This window comes from Pseudopipra pipra, chromosome 6 (genome assembly GCF_036250125.1).
Source record: "Pseudopipra pipra isolate bDixPip1 chromosome 6, bDixPip1.hap1, whole genome shotgun sequence".
Classification (NCBI taxonomy): Eukaryota; Metazoa; Chordata; class Aves; order Passeriformes; family Pipridae; genus Pseudopipra; species Pseudopipra pipra.
The window spans coordinates 10,228-18,009 of record NC_087554.1 but is presented as its reverse complement, the minus strand read 5'-3'; the positions used below and the strand labels follow the sequence as shown (position 1 = coordinate 18,009).

At 53.4% G+C, this 7,782-nt stretch overlaps 1 long non-coding RNA gene across 1 annotated transcript in view; it reads left to right on the top strand.

The window, feature by feature from the left end:
- The window catches only part of LOC135415333 (uncharacterized), a 39,421-nt gene extending 34,101 nt beyond the window's left edge, over positions 1 to 5,320 (top strand). The window contains exons 8-11 of the long non-coding RNA XR_010431087.1: positions 2,115 to 2,244; positions 3,817 to 3,948; positions 4,478 to 4,626; positions 4,907 to 5,320. This is a non-coding gene — a long non-coding RNA (uncharacterized LOC135415333). The remainder of the gene's footprint in view (positions 1 to 2,114; positions 2,245 to 3,816; positions 3,949 to 4,477; positions 4,627 to 4,906) is intronic.
- Positions 5,321 to 7,782: the final 2,462 nt, after the last annotated feature.

The following is a 7,782-nucleotide window of genomic DNA, read 5'->3' as shown; positions in this document are numbered from 1 at the left end:
TGCGGGCGGTTGTGTGTGAGGGCTGAGGGTGTGGCCCCGCTGCTGCCCGGGCTGCGGAGGGGAGAGCGCCTTGGCCAATGGGTTATGGACCGGGGGAGCCGGGGGGCGTTTAGGGGCGCCTTGTGCTGGGCAGCGGGGACCAGGTAAGCTCCTTACCTGCCGGGTGACCCCGGGGGGAGCCGTGGCCGGGCTGCGGGGCTGGTGCTCTCTGGGTGTCTCGGGTTTTGCTTTGGGATCCCAAACCCTTTCCCCGTGCAGGGTTATGAGGCAAAGACTGCTTTAATTTGGGTTTTTTTGTGCTGCGTTAATGCTTTTTACTCGTTCTGTGTCCGTTTGCAGCCTCGCTCGTGGTTTCCCCTGGGGCGGAGGCGAGTTGTGCTTCCTGCGGGGAGAGAGAAGGGCCTTGGGAAGCTGCTCCATGAGCCACAGCTGTGCCGAGCCCGGGAGTCTGTCCAGGTAAGAGCAGGGCTTGTACTGCCAGGGAGGAGCTGGGTTTGCTGTTGGAAGGTAGAATGTGCCCGTGCCTTTCAATGCAAGGACAGGCAGAAGCTGGGAGGGACCCTGAGCAGGTTTGGTGGCACGACAGCAGTTTGAAAAGACCTTGACTGTGGGGGAAGTGACCAGGAAAAATGATTCCTTTTTTGCAGGGAGGCAGTTTGCAAGGACAGGGGGGTTGCTGTGCTCTCTAGCAAAAATACTGCCCTTGGGATGTCCAGGGTGAGGAAATGTTGGCCCCGTGTGGGCTGGAGCAAAGGTGTGTGGGTGCCTGTGTGTGACACCCGTGGGTGTGCAGGAAGGGGGTTCTGGTGCCATTGGAGCTGCCAGGGAGCCAAAAAGGGCACAGTTGTCTGAAAAAGGCAAAAAGTCTCAGCCTCTGTTGACACCTGCACCAAAGGAGATGCAAAGTTTCCCTTTCTCATCTGCAGACTTCACAAAGCTCCCCAGGAAAGGAAGCTTTAGATTCGTCCCCAGCTTTATGCTAAAGGTTTCCTTCCTCCTATCTCAGCACCCTTTCTGCTGTTGGGAGAGCACGAGGTGGATGGAGAGGATCCCCAGGCATCTGCAGGCACAAGGGACTTGTACAACTGCGATTTTCCTACAGCCCTTGTGGAAGGGACTTCCAGGATACTCCTGGGAATGTGCCAATTCTCCTGCTGGAGCTTTTCTGTGAAATATTTGAACACAAAGGGTAAAATTAAGTCAGGTCTGTTCTGGAGTATGTTACACTTGTGCAAAACTCCTTTCTTCTGTTTATTTTCTGTTCTGAAAAGCACAGTCTGGGGTTCCTGGGCACTTCCTATTGAGTGATTCCATGAAAAAAATTTTGTATTGAAAGGGGAAAGGAACTGTCTGTGGGAGGTCAGGTGTCCATGATAAAAGCTTTATGTTTTTCAGTCAGATAAGCCTTAAAAGATCTCACAGTGTATAGGAATGCCTGGCTTCTAAAACTCACAGCTGAGTCTTAGAGGCTTCTTTGAAGAGCTGATTTCAGGCAGCAGAATTGGCCCCCAGGAGGGACTCTGTGCCTGCTCTCCCGTGGCTCCAAGGGATCTCTGGCCTATTACCTTTTAATAGGTAGCCTTGAGTGTGTCCTTGTTGCACCAGTGGGCCTTGTCCACCTCCCCATCTTCCAGGGGATATACATATTAAAGTTTCAAATACTCTTCCTATCCTTTGGTGGCTTGAGGCTCTCCCCTCAGGAACTGCAGGAACTCCTGGTGCCGCCTGGGCCGATGGATTGGACGCCCCAGCCCCTCCGTTCCTGCCCAGCCACTGGGGCCGTGTCCAGTGGTGGCACTGCCAGACCTGCAGGGGAAGTGGGAAGGGCCTTTCCAGGTCTGGTGGGTCACATTAACAGCAGGTAGTTGCAGAACAAGGTCCTTCAGTTGAGAAAGCTCCTTTTGATTGGTGAGCAGAACAAAGTGGATCCTTCAGAGTTCCCATCCGTGTTTGTGTCTCAGCCTGTGTTAGGATTCAGGGCTGTCAGGTGTTGTCACTGAGGAGTCAAACTGTGCTTTAAATAAAGAGACACTGGCCTGATGGCCCAGTGTCAAGAAAAAAGGGGGAATGATATCTGAGTGTTGAGATGTAACAAGGGCTAATCCTTTTTGCAGTGGGATGGAGCCTGGAAACTGCACAGAGCTGAGCCCAGGGATTGAAAGGGACCAAGCAAGGGAGGTGAAGGAAGAAGGAAGAAGGGAAGTGAGGCAGCAGGCAAGCAGCACCAAGTTCCTGTGTAAGCAGGTGAGTTGTGTTGAGGTTCCTCAGGCAGGCACTGAGGACTTGGAGGGCTCCAGACAGAGCAGACCTGGGAAGGCCCTTGGTGAAGCTCCTTGGAAACCTTCTAAGGGTAGGTGTGTGTGGTGATGAGTGTTGGGATTGTCCTGAATGTGGAACAGGAATGCAGGGAAGGAAAATGAACCCTCCTGTAATGCTGACCCCTCCCATCAGCTGCAGTGGAGACACCTGTGTGTGCCCTTTGGGATCTGATTGCCAGGACCCCCCGTGGGGCTGGGATCATGGCAGGGTGTTGTTAGCAAGGAATGCCTGGCTTCTTAAAGTCACCAGCTGAGTCTTAGAGGCTTCTTTGAAGAGCTGATTTGAGGCAGGCAAATTGCCCCCCCAGGAGGGACTCTGTGCCTGCTCTCCCGTGGCTCCAAGGGATCTCTGGCCCTTCACGCCGGCACCGAGATTTTCTCGGGAAGGGCCTCAGATCCCCGGACCAGTCTGGGACACAGGCAAGATCCCCCTGCAGTTTAGGACCAAATTGGGCCCCTGGAGGGACAGTGCTGTTGGTGCCCCCCGGGTTGGGGCACCCCGAGGACTCCAGCGCGCACCGAAAGGATTATTCGGGGAGATCCTCGGGGTGCCCGGCCCTGGGGAGCTCAAAGCAAGGTCCCTGCCATGGATTCAGGCATTGCTGAGAGTATCCCAGGGGTCCCTGTCCCTGCTAGACATGGAGCTCTCTAATGGGCTGGAATTGGGTGATAAAAGTGGTGCTCCAAGTGCCAAAGAAGTGTGGGATTGGGATTAAGAAATGAGCAGTGAGGGTCCAATTGGCTGTTTTCTCTGGAATGTGACTGTGAGAGCTGCAGGAGTGCCAGGTGTGTGTTCCAGTCCCCAGCATTTGGTTTGCACATGGCCTGGTCAGACACAGGTCCAACTTGCTCAGTCCTTAACCCAAGAGAGGGAGAATGAAGGACTGGCAGTGTTAAGGTGATTGGTGTGACAGGGGTTAAACTGGGAAAACACTGGGGAATTCCTCAGTTTGTCTGTTTGCCAAACTCACCCAAACCTGTGCTAGGAAGAGAGGGACTGGAAAAGTTGAGGCAGAAATGGAATTGGAAACTGGGACTATTGACACTGTAATTGCTGAGACTAAATGTGTCCAAGCAGCAGCTCTTGTTGTGCAGGGAATAACTCCTGTCAGCAGCAAGGTCCCGACTGAAGTGGCAGCTGCAGTTGTTCCTGTGGTGTGGGCCAGTGGAACTGCAGGAGAGTGGAAGAGGGCAGAACCTGTAGGTATTACCCCTACTGTGGGATCTCTCCTGGTAAGGCCAAGCCAGTATCCTTTAAAATCAGAATGGCAGCTTGGATTGGTTGCAGGAACAGCTGAATTTGCTCCTCCTGGTTTGCTTGTAGAAGGTGAATGCCAGAACCTGCCAAGAAACCAATGGCCAAGGGGATTGATTAGTGCAGGACCTGAGAGAACCCCCTGAAATGACAGCCTGGAGTAGTTTCCAGTATTAGATTGCAAAGATGGCCTTTGCTGCATCTGCTTGAGCAAGGAAAGCCAAGAAACCTTTGCTTTTGCAGGAGAAAATGGGGCAAGGGGGCAGGAAGAAGAGAAGCCCCGTGACTCCTCCCTGAGCCCCAGCCAGCCCATGAACTGCCTCCCTGGGAATGGTGGGACGGGCTGGACTCTGGATTGTTCCCTCTGGATGTGTGGTAAGACTGTTATGGCAACTTTTAAGAACAGCCTGTAAGCATTTGCTGCCTTGGCTAGATAGTGCAAGGGCAGCATTTAAGCAGCTGAAGCCTTCCCTGAGGAGAGCTCTGGGTTTGCCAGATGTGTCAGAACTGTTGGAAGCATCTTTGGTGGGGAGGGCAAACAAAGGCCAAGGGGTGCAGTGACCCCCCTGAGAAGGGACTTTGAGTTAATGGCATCCCTGCAAGTGAACTTTGTGGGCTGTTCCCCCTGTGGAGCAGGTGACAGTCCCAGCTACAGTGATGGGAAAAATGGTTAAAAGGGAGCCCCAAAAGCTGGAAATCCTCCTGGAGGCTCTTGGCAAACAGAGTTTCCTGAGTTCCCCCTGACAGAAGGACAGTGACAGCTTTTGAGTGCTGGTAGATCCTTTGAATAGACAGCCTTGAGTGTGTCCTTGTTGCACCAGTGGGCCTTGTCCAACTCCCCATCTTCCAGGGGATCTACATATTGAAGTTTAAAATGCTGTTCCTAATCCTTTGTTGTCTTGAGGCTCTCCCCTCAGGAACTGCAGGAACTCCTGGTGCCGCCTGGGCCGATGGATTGGACACCCCAGCCCCTCCGTTCCTGCCCAGCCCCTGGGGCCGTGTCCAGTGGTGGCACTGCCAGCCCTGCAGGGGAAGTGGGAAGGGCCTTTGCAGGTCTGGTGGGTCACATTTACAGCAGGTAAAGTTGCAGGACAAGGCCCTTGAGTTAAGAAAGCTCCTTTTGACTGGTGAGCAGAACAAAGTGGATCCTTAAGAGTTCCCATCTGTGTTTGTGTCTCAGCCTGTGTTAGGATTCAGGGCTGTCAGTTGTTGTCACTGAGGAGTCAAACTGTGCTTTAAATAATGAGACCCTGGCCTGATGGCCCAGTGTCAAGAAAAAAGGGGGAATGATATGTGAGTGTTGAGATGTAACAAGAGCTGATCCTTTTTGCAGTGGGATGTAGCCTGGAAACTGCACAGAGCTGAGCCAAGGGATTGAAAGGGACCAATCAAGGGAGGTGAAGAAAGAAGGAAGAAGGGAAGTGAGGCAGCAGGCAAGCAGCACCAAGTTGCTGTGTAAGCAGGTGAGTTGTGTTGAGGTTCCTCAGGCAGGCACTGAGGACTTGGAGGGCTCCAGACAGAGCAGACCTGGGAAGGCCCTCGGTGAAGCCCCTCAGAGACCTTCTAAGGGTAGGTGTGTATGGTGATGAGTGTTGGGATTGTCCTGAATGTGGAACAGGAATGCAGGGAAGGAAAATGAACCCTCCTGTAATGCTGACCCCTCCCATCAGCTGCAGTGGAGACACCTGTGTGTGCCCTTTGGGAGCTGATTGCCAGGACCCCCCGTGGGGCTGGGATCATGGCAGGGTGTTGTAAGCAAGGAATGCCTGGCTTCTTAAAGTCACCAGCTGAGTCTTAGAGGCTTCTTTGAAGAGCTGATTTCAGGCAGCAGAATTGGCCCCCAGGAGGGACTCTGTGCCTGCTCTCCCGTGGCTCCAAGGGATCTCTGGCCCTTCACGCCGGCACCGAGGTTTTCTCGGGAAGGGCCTCAGATCCCCGGACCAGTCTGGGACACAGGCAAGATCCCCCTGCAGTTTAGGACCAAATTGGCCCCCTGGAGGGACAGTGCTGTTGGTGCCCCCGGGTTGGGGCACCCCGAGGACTCCAGCGCGCACCGAAAGGATTATTCGGGGAGATCCTCGGGGTGCCCGGCCCTGGGGAGCTCAAAGCAAGGTCCCTGCCATGGATTCAGGCATTGCTGAGAGTATCCCAGGGGTCCCTGTCCCTGCTAGACATGGAGCTCTCTACTGGGCTGTAATTGGGTGATAAAAGTGGTGCTCCAAGTGCCAAAGAAGTGTGGGATTGGGATTAAGAAATGAGCAGTGAGGGTCCAATTGGCTGTTTTCTCTGGAATGTGACTGTGAGAGCTGCAGGAGTGCCAGGTGTGTGTTCCAGTCCCCACCATTTGGTTTGCACCTGTCCTGGTCAGACACAGGTCCAACTTGCTCAGTCCTTAACCCAAGAGAGGGAGAATGAAGGACTGGCACTGTTCAGGTGATTGGTGTGACAGGGGTTAAACTGGGAAAACATTGGGTAATTCTTGAGTTTGTCTGTTTGCCAAACTCACCCAAACCTGTGATAGGAAGAGATGGACTGGAGTCTCTGCTCCCCTGGGCAGTTGTCCTGCATGACCTGGGAGCCTCTGGGATTAGACTGGACTGGGCAGACCAGGAGCAGTTTGTCCTGTGGAGCTGGGCTGGGTTTGTTCAGGATGCCTTGGGAGGCAGGGCTGGAGAGGCTCCTCTGTTGGCTGTAGTGCTGGAAGGTTGTAGCAGCAGGGCTGGAGCCCTTCGACCTCCTGCTCCCCCCGTGAGCCCCGCCGGGCCCGTGCCCTTGGCAATGGAGGGCCCCCCATTGCTGAGCCAGCGGTTCCGGGGCCAGGAGGGATTGGGATCAGGATGGGGCTCCACCCAGGGCCAGGGCTGCCAGTGTTCAACCATGGAGAGAACTGAGAGCAGAGTGAGATGGAGGCCAAGCTCCAGCACAGGGATGGGTGAGAAAAGACCCTGGTCCTCAGGTGGAGCTTTGAATTCCCTGGAAAAATGGATCCTGTCAGATGGTTCAGGCCCTTGTGGGTGGTGGAGCAGAGGCCTCTGTGATTTATGGTCACCCTGAAAGGTTCCAAGGACACCAAGTTCTGACTGCAGGATGAGGTGGCAAACAAAGTGCAGTGGTCCAGAGAAAAGCTGAGGCTAGAATTGGTGCTGTGCCAGAGCAGCCTCGTGCAGTGCTTGTTGCTGTCCTGAGTGTCCCATTGCAGGGGATATTCCCAAGGGTGCCTTGTGCTGGGGAACACTGGGGGCAGTTCCCTTTCCCTGGGCAGGGCAGGCAGGGCACGTTTCCCCTCTCGAGGGGGGCTCCACAGTCCCCCCCTGTGCCCTGGGAGCGTGGCAGAACACCTGGAGCCACTGTCCTTGTCAGAGAGGGCACAAGGGATGGTTGGATGGGTGAGGGAATGGGTCAGGGAGTACAAGCACCATTAGAATGAGTAGGGCAGCACATGGAAAGGAAGGGGGGAGTTAATCCAGACAAAATCCAAGCACCTGCCCAACCTGTGATAGTTTTAGGAACTCAGTGGTGCTGTGGTGCCCAGGATTAGGCAGGAGACTTCAGGCTTGGTCACCCCCAGAGCAAGTCTCCAGGGGCAGGCAGTGGGGAGGCAGCTCTGCTGTTGAGGATGGGGTTATTTTCTCTGCTTTATTTTGTCTCCAGAGATATTCTGCCCATTAATCCAAACTGACTCTGTCTCCTAACTCTCTGAAGAGGTTTTCTGCTTTTTGTGGGAGGGTGAGGTTTGGATTCTAACTATAGAAGAGCCAACAAAATAAAGGCTTTGTGGCAAACAAATGGTGTCTCCCAAACTCTTTGTACTTCAAATAGATGCCTTTATTCTTATTTTTTTCTTATTGGTATTCTCAAGGTGTTTAATACCCTGTCTACAGTTATTTATTTTGGCTTCTCTTTTTTATTTGTTACAAAGTTGATGTGACTGACTTCTTTTTGAAATCCAGCAGTGCTCTCAAGGATATTTCCCCCCCACTCCTGGGCTTGTGCAGGGCTGTTGAATCCGTGTGTGCAGCTGTCAACTTTGCTTCTCTGTTTGCTTGGTTGGCTCCTGTTAGGAGAAGGTTTGTTTCCTCCACTGTAATAATTCAGGGAAATCCTGAGGTATGATTTAAGAAATAAAGTCATGAACTATTGCAATAACTGTGAATCTGAGAGTGCCTAAAAGCTGTTACTGAATTCCATTTCCAGGGACTGTCCTGGTGG